This window comes from Oenanthe melanoleuca, chromosome Z (genome assembly GCF_029582105.1).
Source record: "Oenanthe melanoleuca isolate GR-GAL-2019-014 chromosome Z, OMel1.0, whole genome shotgun sequence".
Classification (NCBI taxonomy): Eukaryota; Metazoa; Chordata; class Aves; order Passeriformes; family Muscicapidae; genus Oenanthe; species Oenanthe melanoleuca.
The window spans coordinates 60,709,671-60,734,171 of record NC_079362.1 but is presented as its reverse complement, the minus strand read 5'-3'; the positions used below and the strand labels follow the sequence as shown (position 1 = coordinate 60,734,171).

At 36.3% G+C, this 24,501-nt stretch overlaps 1 long non-coding RNA gene across 1 annotated transcript in view; it reads right to left on the bottom strand.

Annotated features, from left to right (window-relative positions):
• The window catches only part of LOC130265367 (uncharacterized), a 43,096-nt gene extending 20,658 nt beyond the window's left edge, over positions 1 to 22,438 (bottom strand). The window contains exon 1 of the long non-coding RNA XR_008842590.1: positions 22,311 to 22,438. This is a non-coding gene — a long non-coding RNA (uncharacterized LOC130265367). The remainder of the gene's footprint in view (positions 1 to 22,310) is intronic.
• Positions 22,439 to 24,501: the final 2,063 nt, after the last annotated feature.

Here is a 24,501-nt window from a genome sequence, read left to right as displayed (position 1 = left end):
TTTTGACATTCAGAATAACTTCTCAAACAGGGAAGGTTTTCCCATTTCAGAGAGGTGTTTAACCTCTGCGTGGAACTACGTTTTGGATCATGACAGCCTTTTGTCAGCGCAAAATTCTAGTCATTGTATGAAAACTATTGATGAATCCATGGTAATTGAGATACAAAATCTATTTCAGTGCCTTCCATTTTCAGTTTTGTATGCGTTTGCCAGAGTTAAGTGTTAAGAGTTAAGTATCCTTGCTGACTTATTTCCGTCATGACATGTTGGTTGCAATGTGGTATAACAAGCTGTGGCACAGTAACCCAGTACAATCCAGTGAAACAAGGTACATAGGAAACTTCACTGGAGTGCTCTTTCTCCCTTCTACAAAGATAACACCACCTGACACCTACAGTACTCTCAATTTGAATGAGTAGGTGACACTGCAAGGCAAATGGAGCTATGATGTTATTTATTACAGGACTTGAAATGTGTGAAGTACATTTTTCTAATTCTACACAGACAAACAGAAAACAATAAACCATTCAGGTAATATGTGAAACAGCAAAACTAAAAATTTCACAGTAGTTAAGTAAAGGAATTTTCTTGTAATTTCATGAAACTTTAAACTAACCAAAAATGTGAGAGAAAAGCTCTGACCGTGTCTTTTCTGTACTTCATCATAGTAAACCACAAATCATTATTCCCTTAAAAAAAAATCTCTAAAATTAAATCCAATTATATGGTTACAAATTAACACCTCCAAAATACATAGTTTTAAGATAACTGTGTGAGAAAATGTTTTACATAACTGTCATAACCTTTGAATCAAAACTCTTATAAGAGATTATCATACTTCTAATAATTTTAATAAAGTTCCAAGAGGTTTATACATTTTCACTTAATTAAAAAAAAATCCATGTTTTGGTAGATCTAGGTGTATTTTCCTGCCCTGCTTTAAATTCCAGATATGTAAGCTCTTAGTGTTTCCATTCTCCACTGCAAAAATGGAAGAAGAATCCTATACCACTGCTGTCAGATCAGGCGGGGTCTAAAGGACAGTAATTTCTCACCCCTCCTACTTGGTGATGCCTGAGTTTCTCTGAACAATGTGCCTGAAATTCAGACGTGACAAGGAATGGAGTACAGCACAGCAGTGCTCAGCCTCACCCTTGCAGAATCTTTCTACCACACTGCATGGCTGAGGGAGTTACATAAAGCCAGAGCATGGCTCAGTTGAGAGCCAAAGCCAGGGAAATGCCCTTAAGGTCTAGAATTTGCAAGCCCAGCTGGCATGTAAGTCTGACAAAACTGTCTCTGACCCCTGAAAACACCATAAAGTCGTTCTCTACCTTTTCCAAGTCCTGAGTGACTGATCCTAGCAAAACCAGTCTCTCTATTGCAACTCCTTTTCCTACTTATGCTTAGTTTTATGCTTGGTTAGATATTAATTAATTTGAGTTTGATATTTACATAAGGAGAAAAACACCCCTTTCTTAATAAAGGGTGTCAACAATTTATTCTTCAAACATTCATCATGTAATTTCTTAAACATTCAAAACATTTGGATCTCACAATTGAGTGAATCCCCAATTATCAGCAATTATTAAATTTGTGCATGTGCAAAAACAAAGCATATAAAGAAGGAATTTGCATTTAAACTATTTGAAGTACTCAAAAACACCTTTTGTAAATTGGCGAGAAAGAATTTCTTCTTTCAATTTTCAGAGCCTGAAAACATCCTGGACACATGAAGTGAGTGAAGAAGTGCCCATCTTAGCATTCTAGACAAGAAGTCTATACACATTTTTTTACATGTAAGTTGAAAGCAATGTCAGGTGCATTAGACTATAAACTCTAATAGAATTGTGACGTTTAAAGCTATTATATCTGGAAAGTACCCAGTGTACCTATTGATGCCTTTTATCTGTATTCATGATTATTACTGCTGCAGTCTGTGTTATAAAAGTTCTGCCTGATGGTTCAGAGCCTTGTCATGGAAGGCACTGTACATGCAGTGTGGTAAAAGCTTCCAGTGGAGACATGTGAGAGGCCACTAGCAGTGCTAACAACCACAAAAAAGACAAGATGGGAGAACTGGAGTAGGAGCTCTAAAGAAAGAACATTGTGTCATGTGGCCCAACTGTAAAATAGAAAAATTGCATGCAATTATTTTTCCAAGCTGAGTGTGATGATGTGAAAGGGACGAACTAATGATGATGCACTCTGCTTGTTAGAGGTATTTCCTTCCTGCAGCTCAAGGTTACAAGTGCTCTTTGCTTGGCTGTTTTTTCTTCCTTCCACTAGAAATGTGATGGTTACAAATAAATTCTGTAAACAGGGAGTTAATAACACTCCAAAGACATTATGAAATAATTTTAGTTCCTAATGCCAGACATTCAGTCTTGGTAATATTTTTTCCTGACTGCAAGCATCCTGTATTGATTGATTAATTATTCTACCAATGAACTAACAAATATTGACCTTATAGAGTTGAGCAGCATTTAGCCAAAAGTCAGTAATCTGCATCGATCACTTAATGGAACATCAAAGCTCAGCATCTCTGACAGTTTTATGTCATTCAGCAAAAATCTGTCAATGTTTTGATGATACCTTGACCTTTCTTATTAAGCATCCTTGGAAGAAAACTAAGAGCAATAATAAAATTAAACCTGTGGATAATATTTTGTTATCTATTTTGAAACAGTCACTGCAATAGAAATGCTTCCTCCAGATTTACCTACAGGGTCAGCCTGTTTTTTAAAGACTAAAAATACCATTTTCTAGTTCTATAATCAGGCACATTTGCATGATATACCAAAGGGACTTTATGACATCAGAGTATTACGAAAAAAAAAAAAAAAAGGGGAAGGTGCTGGTGTATGTATTTGGGGGAAAAAAAAAAAAAAAAAAAAAAGGAAAAAAAAAAAAGAAAAAAGAATATAAAAGAAAAGAAAACTCAAACCCATGATTTCAGAATAGGACCATGAAGCCTCCTCAATAGCTCAGATCTGTCTGTGCAGCTGCTGCGGCAGCAATTCAATCCACCCTGCCTGTGCACAAGAGCTGCTAACATCACTGATCAGGTACACAGAACAGGGTTACTGCTGCAAGCCCTGGGCAGACACAGAGAACACCCTTGCTAAGCTTATTTACTCTGCTTCTGGGGTATGTTTTCAACCTCTAAACCTAGCTAATGTCCATTTTCACACACAGCAAACACGGCAGTCACGTATGACTGAAAGCACAGATGAACCCTGAGGGGATTAGCGAGAGGCTGATGATGGGGATGGTTTCTTGCACAGCTTCCCTCTGCAGAGAAAGTGTCCAGAATGTGGCTGGCACCTCAAGCCAGCTCCCCTGACTTTGTCAAGCAAATGTCACTCATTAGGATAGTGAAATACCCCGAGTTATATAGCTACCCCAATATTATTTTCTGCAGAAGTAAACTTCAGTTTACACAAAGTAAATCCCAAATCCATGAGTGACAGGAGCAGTGGAACAATGACAAAGGAAGCATCAAAGTTAAACTGGGATAGAAGGAGAAGGCTGAGGATTATCACTTCAATTCCTTAACCCCAGCAGCTGAAGTAGTTCCTCCCCTTGCAAGAAACAAGCCTAGGAAATTCCCTTCTCGTTTTAAAGAGGGCTCATTCTAATCTTCTTGCCTTTATTATTCAAGTGTAACTTGCCTAAAGCAACATGCTGTAGAAAGCACAGGCATTCTACAGGCATTCTACTGGTATTTATTTATCTAAGTAGCTCATGAGGTTCAGGCTAGAGGTGCCTTCCCGGCTCTGAATCTATTGCTTCATTAGGCTGGTTTACAGAAAAAACTAGTCCATCAATCCCTTACCCTAACTGTCAAAAATGTTCCTTTTATCCCAGCTTGAAATGGTTAAATATACACTGCTGTGATGTCTCCTACTAATACTGTAGCACAAAGAAACATGTAAGTAGGGTCCACCTGAATTCTGAGAAATGATAGAGTTCTACTGAAAGCCAAATGAGACAAAGCAAAGAATTGCAGTCCCAAAGCTTGGGAAGGCTTTCATCACAACAATCTGGGTATAAGTGTTCTGATTCAGCCCCCTGCAAATGTTGCTATTGGAAGTCACGATTGCTATCACAGACGTGTCTTAATGATCATTATTTCTTATTCACTGGCACAATAATTCGTAATTTCAATTCTTCTTGTCATTTCACTGGGATCTTTTTTCATGAAAAAGCCCTGAGTTTGGTGAAATCTTTCTTTTTTACTAAAGTCAAGTCACATCCAGGTTGGTTTTTTGCACTGAGTGGCTGATTTTTACTGAAAAGAAAATTTTTCAAGTTGCATTGGTGAATATTTCAAATATTTTGCCAAGAGAACATTTTAAACTGGTTGCCAACTAAATTGCATGCATGAGTTACCAAGAGAAAACGGCACAGTTCAATAATAAATTAGATTATACAGCATTCAACTTTTATATCTGCTAATGACGTAGCCCAATTTTGGGCATCCAAGTAAGAAATCAGTAACGAGCAAGTTTTAAAAATTTAACGCTAAGAAGACCTGAGATTTTTGAAAATTATGTCATTCAGTGTCTCAAATCCATCATCACACATACTTTAAAAATCTACCTCAATTTCCTCAGTACAAGTCATTGCATATAATATTCCTTTGTAGCCTGTAGTGCTGCAAGGTAATTAACAGTTTATGAAAAACTACAGTGCTGTAGAAACCCACCTTATGTACTAACAGAGTATTAAGTAATATCACCATTTCCTGCATTCCAGCTTAGGGTGTAATAGTCTCTTTCAAAGCCTTTTCTACTGGAAGAAAATCATAGATAAATGAGCTGTAAGTTCATTACTCCTGTCCATCTCCTAACCTTAAAGCACAATGAACTCTAACTGGTATTATCATGCATAAATAGTAGAGGCTAAACACACTACTGTTGTTTAAAATTCAGATATATTCTTTGTTCTAGTTGTTCAAAATCATAAGTCTATTTCTTATGATATTCAAATTCATTGTGTGTGAAGACATACAATTCCCCATTTGTTTGTTTCTATTATACTAAGTAACACACCTTATTTAAGAGTTTTATCTGAAATTACAGCATGGAGCAGAACTCTGGAAACAGACAACCTGACTTCCTAAATTGTCTATAATCTAGAATAATAACTAAGCATTTTACCACACACAGTATAGATGAAATTGTATGCTATTATCAGTATCTGGAATAAAGGACACTATTTGTCTGCTGCCCTACAACAGATATTCATGTCTGCACATTCACACAGACACACACACATGCACTTCCATCTACAGAACTGAAGAGATATTATTTAAAACCACTTCCAAATGATGGAGGGTTTTTTTTCATCACCCTGCCACATTTAATATATGCTTTGTGCACAAAAACTATATCAAGTAGGGAACTCAGTTGAAAATAAATTGTGCTGTTGTTCTTTTCTTGAGTGTTAATTTGCTTCTAAATTTTCTATATGTACCCTCTTTAAAATGGTACATTCTGTTTCTATTTTACTGTATTCAGCAATCAGTGTCAATTACTCTTGGTAACCATGGCAACAAGGCAACTAACTGTTCTTAAATCTTCATTTGTCCACTATTTTTACAAAATACTATACAGTTAAGAATGTTTTCTTAATAAATACATAGTGAAAAGCTGGAAAGAAGAAATGCATAACCTCTTTTAACAAATAATATATTGGCAATATATTCTGCAATATAAACATATTTTCTCTTCCAGATTTAAACATTCTTTAGGAATTAACCATATAGTAATAACAATTTCACAGTTTTCAGAATCTTCAAGACTATACTCAACGATTTTTTATTTCTTGTCTGTATTTAATACCTTCCCAGAAGACCTGTGGAATCTTTTCTGTTATTAAGAGCTTACTCTCTATAATAGTCTGCTTCTGGATGACTACTAATACCATAAGAAAAATAGCTAAAGACCCCAGCACAAGTTTAGTTCTCCAATTTCTTTTGGCAGCCTCAAAGGTTAGCAAAGTATACAATGGTAGAGAATAATTACAGATGCTTCTGTGATTCTTATGAGCTCCAGTCCAGACATAAAAAAGACTGTGATATTTGTGTAAAGAATCAGGGACTTGATATGGGCAGATCAGGGCAGATCAACATGCAGCAAAACTAAAAAGTGTCATGCCATGAAGTGGGAAGACTGGAGAAAAGGTTTTGTATTCTGGTAATCATGGAAATCTGTGCTTAGCTATCAATGCAGCAAACTGTGTAGAAGGAAAAAAGAAATGAATGATTGTGTGCATCTATTCTGTTTGGAGACAAGAGAAACCAAATTTCCTTTTCAAATAAAAAGCACTGAAAAATGTGAGGTATTAAAAGGATTTCATGACCAGTTTTTGTGGGGTGAACTCCTTAACACATTGATTTTTAATGATACAATAAAGTAAGCAAGCCTTGTTGTGATGTGTGCAAAAATATTTCCTTATCGCAATATTTTATAGAAATACACAAGTTGATGCATTTCTCCTGTTTAATACCTGACACTATGAATTTAATGCTGCAAAGTCTGCAGTCCAGTTTTACTTTTCTCTTCTTCAGCCATGCTCTTCATACCACTGCGAATTTCTCTAAAAACGTTTGGTCTCTTTTCACATAGTGAGAACAATACACACACACACACACACACACACAGACACACACAGAGTGAGAACAATACACACACACCCACACCCACACACACACGCCTTACTAGGAGCAAAATTGTTACTTTGTGCACATGAATATAGGAAATATCAGTTCGTGAGATAAAGGGCTGACAAAAAACTATAGGGAATTGAAGCTGGCCTTTCAGAATGGAACTTTTCTTAGCTCTAAGCAGATATTTCTGTACTCTGTCCCTAGTAAATCTCACAGAGGTTTGGATTTGATTAGTACAAAAGGCACATGTTGCTGCAGTGTCTCATGAAACCTTCAAGTACTCAATAGACAGTGTCATAGCTGCCCAGCAGTCCTTGTACAGTCTCATTTTACCCATATCAGATAAGCAAATGGAGAAACCTGCACAAAAATGGAGCACTCTGGGTAAAGGTGGTGATAGACATGAAGATTTGTTATTCTCTCTGCTTTTTCAGATTTGTATGTTTTTAATTTTTTTTTTTATGATTATTGAAAGCAGTTGTTAAGTCAATGAAAAATTGTTTTGCACAAGAAATTCCAATCTTGCATATTTTTTTACATAAATTTGGACATGAAATAAGCTCTTGCAAGTTTAACAATTGCTTTTCATAAATATGTAGTCTAAATTCAATCCAGCTGGGAATGAGCACCCAGTTCTTGCAAAACAGACACTTCCTACTGTTTCCTGCCTTCCTACTTCTAATTCTTACCAATTTCATTGCACTAATTCTTCCAAATCTAGGTGTAACCAGGTCTCTCATAAGACTTTCTTGAATTTACCCTCATCAAAAATTTTCTCCCTGACATAAGAATTAAATAAAAATGTATTCTGGTAATTTTTAATTTCTACTTTATGAAAATAGGGTTTGTTTTCCTTGTCAACCCCCCGCCCCCCACTTAGTTTTTTTCTTTTCCCAAAGGGAAGTGAGTATCTATGATGTTGTCAGGCTGGTTACCAAGATTACTATTCTACATTTGGGGAACTGAAAGCAATATCAGTATTTTCCATCTATCAAGTGTTCCCTTATGTAACGTTTCAAGGAAAATTTTACAACTCCTGCTGGGGTACAGCTGAATCTCTTTCTATCACTGCATCTGAGAAGGAATGAAATTTAATGGTAAAATGTACATTGGAACCAAGAAAAAGACCACTATAATACTGTCATTGTCATACCATTACAAGGATTTTATAATGTACAGCTACTGCTTTTCTCAATTGACATCATGTAGGGCTCAGCTAATGAAATGAGACATGGAACATAATGCACCAACTAGATGCTGGACAGGAAACAGTAAATGGATCATGAATCCAGCCCCCCTAGCTAAAGCAGTCAAAACTCTGAATAGCAAAGAGACTAATGCTTTTAGCCATTTTCCCTTCCAGTTATAAGCCATAAAAATCCAGCACTGAAGTGTTTCTGTTATCTGGCTGCCCACCCTATTGTGAAAGCCGTGCTCAGAAGACAGCCATGCTCAAAAGCATTTGTTTTAAAATGAGTCATAGCAATACAATAGAGATGCAACATGCAGATTAGTTCAAATCCATTGCAGAAGCTGTGGCTCGCATCAATATATTCCAAAGTACAAGAACTGCTCACAGTCAGAGACAGTTCATCCTTTCAAAAGAGAAAAGACAGACATGGGGAAGGTCAGTGTCACCCCAGATCCAAGCAAGATCATGGAGGAATTACTCCTGAAAACTATGCTAAGGCACATGGAATATAAGGTCGTGATTGGCAATAGCCTCTTCACTAAGAGGTAAATCATGCCTGATAAATTTGGTGGCCTTCTATCATGTGGCTGTGGCATTAATCAGAAGGGAAAACACACCATGTAGTTGCACTTGTGTATTTAACACACTATATCCTTGCTGCTAAACTGGAGGGAATGGATTTGATGGATGGACATCATAGAAAAGGAATTGGATGGATCGTTGCACTTAAAGAGATGTGATCACTTGGCCTGATGCCCAAGTGGAGGCTAATGACATTCCTCAGGGTCAGTTTTGGGATTGATGCTGTCTTACTTTTTGATGACAAGGGCAGCAGGATTGAGTGCAACCTCTGCAAGTCTGCAGACAGCTGTGTGGGGCAGCTGACACACTGAAGGGAAGGGATGCCATCCAGGAGAACCTTGACAGGCTTGAGAGGTGGGCCCATGCAAACCTCATGCAGTTCAACAGCAGCAAGTGAAAGTCTGCACTTGGGTTGGGGCAATCCCAAGCAGGCACAAGTACAGGTTGGGTGGAGAATGGATCCAGAGCAGATCTGAGAGAACTTGGGGGTGCTGTGGGTGAGAGGCTGGACATGCCCCAGCCATGGCACTCACAGCCCAGAGAGCCAAACGTGTCCTGGGCTGCATCCAGAGCCCCGTGGGCAGCAGGGCAGGGAGGGGATTCTGCCCCTCTGCTCTGCTCTGTGAGACCCACCTGGAGCACTGCAGCCAGAGCTGGGCACTCAACATAAGAACCAAGACTTGTTAGAACAGGTCCAGAGGAGGCCATGAAGATGACTGGAAGGCTGGAGAGCATCTCCTAGACTGAAAGGGTGGCAGGGGGTTTCTGATGGGAGAAGAGAAGGCTCCACCTAATAGAGGGCTCCCAGTTCCTAGCAGGGTCCTTCAGGAGAAGCTGGAGAGGGATGTTTTACAAGGACAGATAGTGATAGGGCAAGAGGGAATGCTTTTTAATTAAAAAAGGGTAGGTTTAGATTAGATATTAAAAAGAAATTATTTACTGTGAGGATGGAACTGGTTGGCCCAAAGAAGTCTTCTTGACCAGTTCTTGTGAGTGATCAAGACCAGACTGTATCATAGAATCATGGAGTATCCTGAGCTGAAAGGAACCCACGAGGATCACTGAGTCCAGCTCCTGACCCTGCACAGGACAACCCCAGGATTCTCACCATGTGCCTTAAAACACTTCTTGAACTCAGATCCCTTCCCTGGGGAGCCGATTCAAGAGCCCAAGCACCCTTTGGTGAAGAAACTTTTCTAAGAATCTGATCTATGCGTCCCCTGAGACAGCTTTATGCTATGCCCTTTGGTCTTATCACTGTTTACCAAAGGAATGTGGCTTTGAGAAACCTGATGTAGTGGAATGCCTTGCCTCCCATGGGAGTGGGTTTGGAACTAGATGATCTTTATGATCTTTTCCAATACAAACCATTCTATGATTCTATGATAATAATGTGCCAAAGTAAGTGAACAGATAGAAATACTTGGAGTTAATAATGATTAACTTGTTGCTACAGTTGTTCTTTTCAACAAATTTTTGAATTTAGTAAACATACCAGCATTGATAAAATTTCATCCCCTACAGTGAAGTGGCTGTTTTTAAAGCAGCAAGTCTCCTGCTACGTCTCTAGCTCTTTGGCTAAGTTGCATACTATAATCATCAGGCTTCTCTTCTCCAGTACAGGAATAAACATGCTTTAGAGTACTGCTTTTTTTAGCAAAAAAAGGGTTTTATTTAGAGCTCTTCACAGGCTGAATGAAACCTTCAAAGTTTCAGATAACTTTGAGGTATACCTATAGTCTATCTACAGGAATTGACAGTTTTCCTGGAGTACTGGAAGAACATTACTTTTTTCTCTTCAAGCACATATAATTGAGCACATAAAAAAATAGCAATCTGTCTTTAGGCCTCTTCCTAAAGCAATTGCTGAAGTTCACAAAAGAGAATAAACCAAAGCCAGACCTCCACAGTCAAATTTTTCAGTTATCTTGTTTTTTTGTTGACTAAAACTATCAAGATCTAAATTCTCTTCCAGGAGGTCCCAGACAACATAAATACAATCTCAGTTTCCTCAAAGTTAAAATTAAATGCTTCAATGCTAAAGACTTGTCATGGTTTAAACCCAGCTGGAGATGTAACACCACACAGCCCCTCACTCAACCTCTTTCTTCTCTTGCCTCCCACCCTGGTGAAATGAGGAGGAGAATCAAAGAAAAACTTGTAAAAGAAGAAGAAAATGGTCAGATAAGAAAAGTTTAATAATTTATACTAGTGGAAAATGCAATAAAAATGGTAAATAATAGTAGTGATTATAAAAAGGAAACAAACAGGTGATGCACAATGCAGCTGCTCACCACCAATGGCAGATTCCCCTTCCCAAACCCAGATCTGCTGTGTTTCCAGGTGACTCTCCCCAGTTTATATCTTGGGCATGACTTCCATGTGTGGAATATTCCTTTGGTCAGTTCCAATCATCTGTCTTAGCTATGCTCCTTCACAGTCAGTTTTGGGATTTTGGGGAGGTTTTTTTGCATACCTCCTCACTGGCAGAGCATGAGACAAAGGAAGGAAGTTCTTGACTTAGGATAAACAAGGCTTAGCAAAAGCCCAAACATCAGTGTGTTATCAACATTCTCATTCTGAATCCAAACCACAGCATTTCAGCACCTACTCTGAAGAAATTAGCTTTAACCTAGCTGCAACAAGGACAAGACCTCGTTAAACTCCTTGATTTTTCAGAGGTGGCAAGAATATAAAAACTTAAAAATTATTTGTGTAAAAACTCTAACCAAAACGCTTTCAAAACCTGAATCTTAACTAGAAAGAGGTAATGTACTGCTATGTAGAAATAGTAATGGCACTGCTGATCATCCTGACTTACATATATACTGCACTTTCCTGAAGGCTATAAACTTTAATTTGTCCCTAGAGCTAATTAGGGGTGAGAAAATGCAATTCCTCTGTTAATAAATCTCTCTCTGAATAGTGTTTTTTATACTAAGATAAATCAAAGACAAATAGCACCATCATACTTCTTTAGAACACGTTTTATTTTGCAGAAGAAAAATGTGTCTTCCTGAAACCAGGGAAGGTTTTTCTTTCAGAGAACTACCATGTTTTCCTATGCTTCTGAGTTATTTGCTCTGAGTTTAAGCATCTATATTAGCTTTTACCTTCCCAAAATGTGTTAACACACTTAACTGTATATTTTCCATAGTATTGCTAGGATTTTTCAATATTTGGGTTACTAAATTTTACTTCTGCTGAAAACTAAAACAATTGACTTTTGCAGCTTGCATTTATATTGTCTAAATTATATTTATGACACATTTGCTGTTGGGGCTTCACTGCAGTTTAAAAAGAAAAAATATTCCCAGTGTCCATAGGGTTTTTAAATTTACCTATATTAAAAAAAATTCCACAGTGCTCAATTTTGGGCTGCTCTGAAGAATGCAGGATAATCGAATTTCTCTAATAATGTATTTTCCACTTTCTTTCTACTCCTTTATATACTGTTACTAGGCTGAAATAAAGCACCATTTTGTAATTATCAAAATAAAGAGCAAACCTAAATTGTGTTTCCAAGCACCAAGTTCCTATACTTCTTTTAAAATTAAACTGTAGCATGCATACAAACATCATATAAAACACTCTGGATGAACACTGTGGTAAGGGCGAGTCACATCAGAATAGTGATTCTCTTTTTCATAGAACAGTGCTTCTCTTTCATAGAACAGTGATTCTCTTTTCCACAGAATAAGGATTCTCTTTTACATAGATAGGCTGCTAAAAGGCACCAGTGTCTGATCACAGATCTATGTAACATTAAAATCTGTGTAAAATCTCACATTGTCTTCAGTACAATACACTTTTGGTTTCTAATTCCATAAATATAAAGCAAATATGAAATTATAAGTTACTTGAAATATTTAATTCTTCAAATTTAGGTAATAATAAATAATGGATGGCTTACAATGCCTGAACAGTTTATATCATATTCCTTATAAATATGGTCTCTGAGATTTGGAAAACTCAAATCTAAAAACAGAAGTAGTTTTTTTTAAAAATGAAATAAATCTTTAAATAGTGTTTATAAACAGAGAAATGCAAGTAAATAACAAGTAAATAACTCTTTTTTCCAAATTACATTTTAGAATATGTCAATTTGTTTCATATATAGTTATGTTCATGCATAAAAGTAAACATATCAAGGTTGGTAAAAAGGATCAATTTGCAGAATTCTCTGCTTACGGCATTTTTTTAATCTACTCATATTAACAAGAGTACCTAATATCTTGATCCTAATTAGCTCTCAGAAAACTGTAACCGCTTCACAAAGACTTTCTTTATTTCCTCAAAATTGCATGTATTGTGTAGATGTCCTTTTGGGATTTAATGATCATTATGAAGAGTCGGGACATATGGCACTTAATTTTTTCTGTGAGTACTGACCTAATTTCCTCTTATTAGGAACTCCTTATCAGATTGAGATGGAGTCTAACCTCACCACTGAAAAACACCTGTAAGATGATTTGGAGTCATATTACTAATAAAACAGCAGACAAAGATTTCCTCCCTAGAAAATTAGCATTTCCATCCATCTCCGAAGGAAATGACAGGAGGCAACTCCTCTGCATATCAGATATGCCAAAGAGAAAAATCCTATTTCAGTAAAACTGGGGAGTAACCACTGAGATAATTGAATCAGGGTTATTATGATCACAAGAGATAAAAACACATTAAACAAATTAGGATATTTTACTGTACAGTATATGATTTAAAATTCACATTTTCCCAACAGAAGGTGATCCATGACACCTAAATATGGATGTTATAATGCTAACAAAGTTTTAGATTTCAAAGCATAATTAAACTAAGAGGAAACTGTTTTTGAACAAATTATGAAATAAAACTTTGAAACTTTATGCACTTTTCATGTTATGTTTCTTTCCACTTTTAAAAATTTTATTATTAAATCAATCCAAAGGATGAAAAAAAAATAAATTAACCTACAGTTCTGGAAAATCACAATTTTTCTGACCATTGAAGACTGAAATTTCTACCCCATTTTCCCTTATTCTTGCACTAACCAGTTTTATTCCTTTTTTTTTTTTTCTTTTTTTTTTTTTTTTTTTTGGTCACATTTGCAATAATTTACACATTATATCTCTCTTCGTTTTCTTCCAGTGCTATCACACTTTTTATTGTTTGGCTTTTGGTGTTGTGGTCCAGACTGGCCTTTTCTAAAGTTCACATCATGCAGTTTAAGGTCCCCAGCCATCTGCTATGCTGAATGTTCTGAGTAAACTCATGATACATGGAAAATGCAAACATGCAGAAGATGGCTCTTTCTGGTGATAGAGTGAGACATCTGAGAAAATAAAAAAATAAAGATTCCTTTCCTATCATTCAAGAAGCCCAATGCTCCTTTGGATCATCTTAGTTTTGACTGTTTCATTTCAAAGTGAGAATCATCACTGGAAGACAGACAATATGTCAGCAGGAGCCTAATTATAGGGAATCATAGGAAATATCTTGAAACATCTACAATATTCACACAGGCTGTGCTCAGTTTCATTGTCTCAGCACACTGGTATTTCCTTTTGGTAGCTAGCTCTGCACAGATTGTAAGAGTGAGAACAAAATGGGAAATTATTTGGCTCATAATTGTGTTTCTCTGAAAGCATCAGACTAAAGATACCTGGCTCCTTTTTAGAGGTTAAGTTTTAGGTGCTCCTTCTCTTCTGCATGGGGAGGGTTTGGCTGTTTGTGATAGGATGAGGAGTTTTTTCTCTTCCAAGCAAATATATTTCCCATTATATATACACTCATTGCTGAATAATTAGGATGCAAAAACTACTGGGAATTACTTATTTATATTTCCAGGTAGTTGATGCTTCCTGGTTTTATATGCTTCAGTGTTAAGTACAGAAAGAGACTACAGTTTCACAAATACCTTCACATTTCACACTGCGCTTAAGAGTCAGCAAAGACTAAGGCAGAATTTTGACTTCTTTATTGCTTATATTGTAGGTTGTTTATATATGTTAGCTGGCTGAGATAGCTACAGACAGAACATGGCTTCTATCCTAAAAATCAAAGTCAAGGACAAAAGTGTATTACAAAATAAAAATAAAATGTCATGTTTCTTGGAAATAAAAAGAATAATACAGTTTATTTTCAGAGTTAAGAACAGCAGTTGAGGAAATAATAAAGAAATGCAATCACCAAAGTGAGCGATTGCCTTCCTTTGTGGCTACTTCCATCAAGAACAGTAAAATTAGAAAAATCAGGAAAAAATAGAAATAATATCTTGATGATAAGGTACCATAATATTAGGTGGCAAGAATAATTTCACTTATAATTTGTTTTGTGCTTATCTTTATGTGACTTAAGAATAATGAAAAAATACAAAAATAATAAAAGAACCACTCTGAAATGGGTAATTACATGATAATGGGTATCAATGGAAAATACTCCTCTTCTGGGTCTTATTCCGAAGTTCTATTCTCATTATGTTGCAGTTTCCAGTTCTGTGACTGTTGGTGCAATTTTAGTCTAGTTAACAGAAGAATTCAGTTCCTTCAATGATGTGTAGCACAATTCATATACATTTTATTGCTCTGTGTTTGTTCAAAAATGCAAAGGAGTGATGATCCAGGAGAGAAAGCAATCAAGAGAAGGCTAATGTCCCTGATATCTCCAGTATGGCCTAGATCAGAGCTCAAGACTTCTCAGGAAATAAATTTTTGGAAGTTAATGATCATAAGTTCTCCTGGCAAGCTGCCTGAGGAACTCAGCTTGTAACCTGAAAATTCCCATATCCATTTCCTAAAAAAAAATGTACATTCATAGAGCTAAAACTTTGCATCATCTCCAAACTTGGTGACTCTCAGCTGATAATATCTGCAAACACACTTATAACTTGGTCAGCACAGTGGAATTTATCCACACTTACATATTTTTGTGCTGGGTAGTGCAGGGGCCACGATTGCCTCAGGACCACGTGCCAATCTGCCATGTCTCTACTTTCCCTCATGTTTGAATAAAGTTCAGACTGTTCTGGTGCATAGGGCAAACAGGTAGGTGTGTACAGCAGAGGAAAAGGAAGATGTTCAGAACTAATGATGCAGCAGGTTAAATCCTACTGTTTTCCTCAAGTTAGATGGTTTAGTTTCTCTAGCGGCCACCCAAGAACCAGAAAAATAAATTTAAAAGTAACCTGTATATATTTCCTTTTCCTCTTTTGCACTTTATTCTGGCATTAGCATCTCAGGTCATAAGTCAGAACATTTTTTTGATCTCTACGTGAGAGAAAAAAAGTATTTTTATGTAACTATGTATGCATTTTGAAGAAAATGGTGTTTTGCAAACACACAATTTGTAATATTTAATTACAAATTACACACTATGTAATACTTTCCATATACTTTAAATAAAAAGCAGTACAAGCAAGAAAAGGCATACATTCCCTGATGCAAATATCTGAAAACACACACTCACAGAGAACACAAGCACCTGAGAAATAGGAAGGAAACTGTGTCAAGTGAAAGGGAAAACAATGCACTGAAGTTTACTTTCCAGACAAAACAACACATAGAGGGATAAAACCTGACCAAACCAACAAACAAAAAACTCCATCTAAGATAGATGGCAAGAAAAACAGATTTCCCCACATTCTTGCCTCACCCAATTCTTTCTAAGGACCTGATGTACAGAAGTATAAACAGAAACAATTATGTGCAAATTAGCTGAATATCACTGATCTGATCCAGCTGAACCTAAGAACATGGCCTTTTTACACTTCATTCATATTTTAGCACTGCAATGAAGACTAAACTGCATTATAACTAAAAATGGACTAACAAAGATTTAGAAACATAGAAAAGAAAATAATTTTGGAGCCCACTGCCTCCTCCACCACCATATAAACCAGCTGTGCCCAGCCACCTCAATGGTCCTAAAGGTGATGCAGAAAGAAATTTTCAGAAATAGTAATGAGTCACTTCCAGTTAGTCTAAGCTATTCTATAATTTTCTTCATCAATTTAAAATAAACCACTATGTTTAAACTTTGGAACATAATGGTATTCAAATTTCAGGATATAAATATGGACCTATGCTTTTAAAACCTTTACTGACTGTCCTTTCTTATGCACTCAGGTGAAATTATCATTCTTTCCAGTAGGATAGGGAAAGGACTAAAATACCCTTCTGTCTTAGTGACTTCCACTTTCTGTTCTGTGCCAAAGTAAGGCTTCAGGACTGGTCTACTAATGCACAGGAATGTGTTAGGAGCTCAGCACAAGAATTACTGTGTGAAATTATAAGACTGATGTTATACAAGAGGTCAGACTAAATTATCATAATGGTCCCTTCTGGGTCTTAAAACCCATGAATAATCGGTGTCTCCATCCTAACGTAGACTGCTACTTCATCTAATCTAGTCATCATCATATTTCCTACAGAGGCTAGCACCTGAGATTTCAGTGGAAATCAAATCCCCTTTCACCCTTTTAATGTAACTAGATAATTGCATAAGGGAAGAAAAATTTCTTCCCAACTCTTGTATGCTATCATACTGTAAATGAAAGTAAGGTACTTGTTTCTTTTCTTGAAATAAGAATGTTTCATCCCATTAAAAATGTAACATTCTTTAACTTCATAGATGGTTAACACATACATCTGGATCCAGCAACTATTTAGTTGATACTGTGGGGCATTTACGAACCAAAACTTAATTGGGAGTTTTGTGCTGAAGGAAAATTTTCAGCAGCAAAGTAGTCAAGAATAGTTCAGCTATAGTTCATGCAATCTTTTCAAAAATTCATATTAGAGTACAGCTGCAAAGAAATGGCAGCCTGAATCTGAAAAAGGGTGTCTTCCCTGGTGTGTCACAGGGTCAAGAAATCCTGTACCAAAAAAGAATGCAGAGCTTTGCTGCAAATACTTGTGGTTTTCCTTTTCATGCAACCTTTTTACCCAGTGCTGGAACGCTGCAGTATCACACCCTCAAGATGAAGTATGTTAAAGCCACATGTTGAAATAAATTTTAGCATTTACAATTCTGTGAAGACAGGAGATTCTACGAAACCCATGCTCATACAAGGAAGAGATATAAGAGCCTAGAAACAGTTATAAGATGAACTACCAAATTAGTCAATTGAACAGGGAGAGAATGTTAGTCAAATGAAGCAAAATCCCAGAAGCATCCTTCTACCTTTTTTTAAGAAAAATTCAGGATGGATGATTAGCTCTGTAAAGTCTTTAGCTCGTTCTCTCAGGTCTTAACCCTGGGGATTAAAAAATGTAATTAATCTAGCAAGATTGTTCAAACTACACAACAAACATCAGAGCTGTAGTGCAGCTGCTATTTTTTTCAGGAGCCCTCTTATAACACATAACACCCTGATCTGCTCTAACTGTGGCTGCTGCATGACAGAGGGTCCCTTTTCCATGGCACAGAAATAACCCATGCCACAAGTTCACTATTAGAAACTCCTTTTTCATTATTCTTTGCTTTCCTGTTTCTCATAGCATAGTACTATTCAAAGCAATGGTATTTTCCTTGTATCTAGAACACAAACTTTTAATATAAATGAAGTTGCTGCTTGCACTTCCCTAGCATTTTCACTGTATCCACTGAAAAATCTGTGATCTGGAAACCACAGCTAAACAGAGCTATCAGGTGTCAGGAAATATAATTGGACTGACACCTGCACACAAAAGGGACTGGAAAGAAGGGATGAGATGGGAGCAACCATCTGGACAGGGAGAGTCATTTCAGTCTTTGTATGAAGGCCTGTGACACTAAGTATAACAACAATTCCTCAATTCAAAAAGTCTGGTGGCTTCTCCTTCCTAAGATACGTGTTTATAATTACAATGAAAAAAGCATTTCACTTCTACAGAATCTGCAGAACTGCACCAGGAAACAGCTCTGAGAAGGCGACAGGTTCCTGTCATACATTTCTATTGCTCTCTGAGCACCTCCAAATGCAGAGAAACCACTTGTTTCTTTTCTAAAAGCATGGTGATTATGAAAAAAAAATTAAAAGAGACAGGAAAACATAAATCTAAAGCTACTTTTATTAACCTTCAATAATATAAACATTTTTTTCTAACTCAAACATGGTCTCATATTTTCCAAATAATTTTATTTTCCAAAATGTTTCTGAAGTTACTTATACTTGTAAAATGTCTTACTTTCTCCAAAAATGTACTTAGATGTGTGGAATTGCTGCAACATGAATGGACAGATTTAATAATTCCCTTTTTTTTCCTCTACAGGACAAATAAAATTTGGATTACCCTTGTTCATAAAATGAATTGTACATATGTGTATGTGTGTGTGTGTCTGTGTGTGTGTGTGTAATATTTGTCTATCTGATACATTTTTTAATAGCAATTTAAGGTCTTTCTTGGAATTTATACTACAGGCATTGATTGTGAGTTATTGTCATTATATATCTTGAAAACAATGTAAATTAAGGCATGTTTTCTCTGTATACATATGTATGGAAATTTATAGATTCACACACATATACAGTCACAGAGATGAAATCAATATTTCCATAACCTCCTCAACAGAGCCCTGAAGGAAGTGACCATATTTAAACTTATTTAATGGTGATTAATACAGTTTAGATTTGGACAAATTAGTGTATTTTAACATGAAAAGCTGCCTACCAATATGCAAGGAGACATGAGATAAAAGCATCTATTCTTTCCAATATCAAGACTAGCAATTCTACATTGCAGTGCACCCAAACTGAACCAGACCACTTCACTGCAAATCACCTTCAAAATGATCCCGTTTAACAAGTGTGTACAATGAGTCATTGACCTGATCATCTTAGAAAACCATATGTGCTAATGGAGAAAAAAGACTGGGATTTAACTGGGGAAGTGAGAGAGATGGCCAAGAAAGCACAGCTGCATGAAATATGTTATAAGGAGCTTTGGTCTGTTCTGGAAACCACAGAATCAGTTGGTTTCTTTCTGCCTTCAGCCCAGAGTTCTGGGAGAGCTGCCAAAAGCAAAAAGAACTGTAGGATGCTAGTGAGGCTGACTGGAAAGGAGGAAGATATTTTATTAAAATAAAATGTTTGGGTTTTTTCTCTGAGAGGGGAAGCTGCAGAACACATAACCTGCTGGTAGGGTCATCAAATAATGGAGGAAATTTCTTAGGACTAAAGCACTTCTCCTGCCAGGTGGAAACTGGGGAAAAGATCCCATTTCCTCCTAAGTAAACAATGGTCAGAATTGTTGATTTTCTGTGCAACCAGGATTTGGCAAAAAAAAAAAAAAATTTTTGGAGAGGAAAAGCTTTGGATAAGGGTCTAGAACAAAGATAGCCAGTTAGTGGAAGGAATACTTTTGGAAAATGAACAGGAACCAGTTTGGGGCGAACAGCTACATCAAAACTGACCATGAGGACTCAGACGTGGTGTGTGACCTCTGGAGTGCTGAGTGAGGAGTGCACTGCTCAGAATGTACCACCCATGTTGGAGGTAGCAAATGACTGCATGGAAAAAGATTTATGAGCAATGGATTTGATGATTAAAAGCTCAGGGAGACTGAGGCTCCAAAAACAAGCAGAACAAAATCTGCATAACTAAATTAATCACCAGAAGACAGGTGATTATTTCAAGTGGAGGAAGGCAAGCCATGGTTTCATCCAGCAGGAGGAAGGGCAGAGTGCTTGAAGCAAACAGAGCAAGATGAAGACTGTAAGACTACTGCAGCTTCTACTTCACTTGTGCTCCCAAATAGCAAACACACTTCCACTCTCAGCAGTGATACTTGTGCACTCCTGGAATGAGTTTTGGCAAAAGTATGACACTAAAGCAACAATGGAAAATAGAAGCTATTAAGCAGTCATGCTGTTATGTCTATTAAAGATGTTATTAGATTCTAGAAGATGATTTAGAGAACATGGCAAATGTTAATTTACTGTATATCTTCTGTATATGGGGGGGAGAAGGGTCTCCTATTTTTTTTATTTCATTCCTTACTCCTAAGCTGGCGGCTGAATCACAGCTCTGTAAGAAATTGTGCAGCACTGTAAGATTGAATCTGCAAACTCTATTCCAGAAGCACTTAGTACATGCATAAATCAATTTTTTCTCTTAAAAATTACCATTTATGCTTTGCCAGAAGGAGTTACATTTAAATAAATTCTTCAGAGAGGAATTTGAAGAAGAATTCAGCTGCTAATAAACACAAGAACTATTTTTAAATAAACAGTAAAGAAAAGTATGTTTTATTGATTAATATTATATTAACCATAGGTACTCTTCAAAGAAAATAAAAATTGGTTTTTAAATAATAATTTTTAAATAAACATATCCAGAATAAGTGCCAAAATTCAGATTTTTGAAGTGTAGATACTGGAGGTTTGTAGTAAGCAAAAAACCTCTCTTAAATGTAAAGAAATAACTCTGATTTAAAATAACAGAAAAAGAAAGCAGTAGCTGTACAATCATACCTGACATCAAAAATGCCATAAGAAGTTTTCTTCATTCATAGTTTTTAGGAGTTGTACCACAATGAAAGCAGAACAGAAGTGCAGGCAGGGGGACAGAAGGGGGAAGATGGAACTGCAGGTGACCTTGACAGTGGAGGCTTTTGTCAACTAGGTACTGCCACAATCCTTTTTCATTATGAAAGCAGAGTTCTTTTTTGCTATGTGTTTGTCAGAGGAAATTCTGAACATATTTTTTTTAGTAGTTATATTGGCTAAATTAATAATTCTAAAAAATTCTAAAGTATTCCTTTAAAAAATTTAAAACTTTCTTAGTCTCAATATTCCACAAATTTCTGCCACTAATCTCAATTATTTATTTCCAACTGTATAACAAATGGCAGTGCTCTTATCTTTACTTAATTAGCTTTGATTTCTAATGTTAAATTCCTGACTAAAATTAAAAAAACCATGGGTAGCCACATGCTATCTGTAAATAAGATGAACCTGTTGTGAAAAGTTAATATGCAAATGCATATGGTTGATGCAACAACCATGAGTAATTAAGGCTGTAAATCTGTCATTGTGACATACAATAAATGCTTAGCTGGACACTTAATACAAGGGCAAATATGAAAGTGGAAATCTTGTAGATCAGTATTGTTAAGAAACCAATCAAATAATCTCAAACATGACTTAGAGAGCTGTTTACTTTAGGGGAGTTAAACCCTGTGTCTTAAAATTACCAACTGAAGAGACAAAAAAATTCAGTGATAAATCATTTGTCCATTGAGAATCACTGTCAAAATTGATACTGCTAGATAATCATCTCCCCAGAAAAAGCAAGCAATTCAGTTGCACACATTGGACAGACATTTAAAGTTATTTTGCATCTGAAAATTTTTGCAAATGAAAGGAATGCATTTGATAAGATGATATTCCTAAAATCTTTTTATTTGTGATATATGCACACCTGGGCTGGTAGAATATTGCTGTGTGGTCCACTTTTCTGCTTGAGATAACTGCTATCTATTTCTGCCAATCTTACTGGACTCATTTGACTTTTATTAGAGTTTCTGCAATATAGATAGAGCTGAGTAGGGGTAACAGGAAAGGCCAGCTCAGGCCTTGTACATGTCACATAGCTGCATCTATACACTTATAAAAAGTCATTTTCAGTGGCTGGATGAACCACCCAGTGCATCCTCTGTTAAAGGAAGTAGAGAAATTTGAGATTTCTGCAGACTGAAAATCTGTTTCTCCACATAGGCTTTTTACTACACACCTTCAACAAAAAGGTTATAATTTTGTTTACTGTAATAGCAGCAAAAAATCCTAGCAGTAATCAGAGAGTTAAAGCTGAAGTTTTATGACACCAAAAGAATTACCCATAGGAATATAAATCACCAAGAAAGGATTACTGAGCTCTAATAAAATTCTTTAATGTCCACCTACCTCTGGTCACCATGTACTTTGAGGATACTCTTCTGTCTTATTTTACTTCTGAGCATCTTTCAGGTTTTTTTCCAAGTTCACATGGGACATTTTGCTGCCCATCCAAAGGCAATGCAATGTATCAAACAGAGGTAATACAAATACCTACAAAATAATAAATGAGCAAAAGCATTTATTAAAAACTCCATTCTCCTATTTGTTGCACATGGCCTACTTGCTTACAAGAGGAAACAACCACAGAGTAAAAACATGATGAAGACTGTCTCATACCTCAGAGAGTTTTACTAATCACAATTCTGACCAAAGGTCACAGTCTCAAACCAATTTTTGCTACTGCTATCTCATATTTTCAGTTTTCACCAAAAACTTGCATGATAGAGTGCTCATACTGTTCTTTGTTCCAATTTATTGGATCTCTTCATAATTCTGAAAGAAAAGTGTATGAAGCAGCTATTAGTCATTTTGCATTTGCAGTTCTGTTGAGACAGGGAAGAAGTGACCATCAAGCATTTGATAGCATTCCAGCTTTCAACTTATATGAGAAGAGAAATAAATATATCTGATCTTTCATTTAAAACTACAACCTGATTTGAATACCACAGATCACTTACATTGTTTTCTAAAATTTCAGGATTGGTATTCATATTAAGAAGAATACATAGAAAGTCTTGCCATCAAAATATAGTGAATAAATACTTCTGCAGTGACCCAGTTCTGACTGTCTCTGATGATTCAGTACATTTGTGGTTATGTAGAGAAAAATAAATAGGTCAAAGTCAGAGGAGGTTCATTCCCAGGAAAGATTCCTGCATGGACAAGGGAGCATGAATTTCTTCAGACCAGGCAGGCATATGAGATTTCCACCATACTGACCTCCTGAATTAATCAAAAGATAATTTTTATGCCTATTTCTAAAAGCAGTGGCATTGTAGGCTGATCTCTTAGGAAAATCATAGCAAATTATCTCAGATCTGACAGTTCAAGAATCAGGTCTTCCTGGCTCTGCACATCTGTCTGAGAAAGGTACTTCATTCTCCCCAAATGTTATCTTGGCCTGTCCTGAGACTCTGAGTGTACTTAAGTGATACCAGTGTTTACAGTGTACTTGCATCCCTAAGACAGCTGCAAAAGAGTGATACGACAGATCAAAGCTCTGTGGAAGTTTTCAGGTAATCCTAATCACAGCCTATTATAAGAAACACAATCCTGTCTGACACATGGAGCAAATGACCTGTAAATGAAGCTGCCTCATGAACTATATAGACACTTCTCTGTTTTCCACACAACTTTTGCTTCAAAAAATTTAGGTCAAATAGCATTTCAATTTTTTTTTTTTTTCTAGCAGATTAAATTGGGTCATGTTCCTAGAGAAGTGGGTCATTTTTCCTTGTAAATAAACAGTTTCATGCCTGCATATCCTTAGTTCAAAGACTCCATTGTTTGTACTCAAAACTGAGCAATTCTTTTGCTTAGCCAAGAGGCAGTAATTTTTTTTATATTTTTTTTTTCCAAAGGGCAGTCTTTAGCCTAACCCAGTAAGACACATGATTTTTCTCAGTACATGACAGTAAAGAGTCTCTTTTCTGCCTTCCCATCAAAGCACTGACTGGGGACAAAATTCTTAGCCAGTATTGATTGATTTGCTCCAGTGACTTCAACAGAGCTGTTCTGGTTTATATCATGTGGGAATCCATGCTAAAAAAGATCAGTGTCCAGTGCAAAAATATAGAAAAGTTATTGCCAATTTTCTAACACACCTCAAAAGATTATTTTCACATCTGTTCAGGTGAGAATAAGGACCTTTACAAAGAGAAAATGGTGCAATTCCCTAGCTTGAACCTGTAAAGTTCAAGCCAGATGATCCAGCAGCTTAGTGAATTTACACAGGATGGTTCAGTTAAATGTTATAGCAAGAAAAACATAGTCAACAATAATATAATCTTCTCTCCCTTCTTTTTTTTTTTTTTGTTTATTTTAGTTTAGCCTTATCAATGTTGTTATCATTTATGCCATCATGGAATGAAAACATGGAATATTCTCATTCTGCTTAAATGAGTTTTCCAAGGATTGCCTAAGTTTAATTATTCTTCACTATTATTTCTCCACTATTGAAAGAGGAATGGTTATATTACCGTGTCAAATTTCAGCAAGCATAGGTAAAATAAAAATTTTAAAAGAGGATAAATTATAA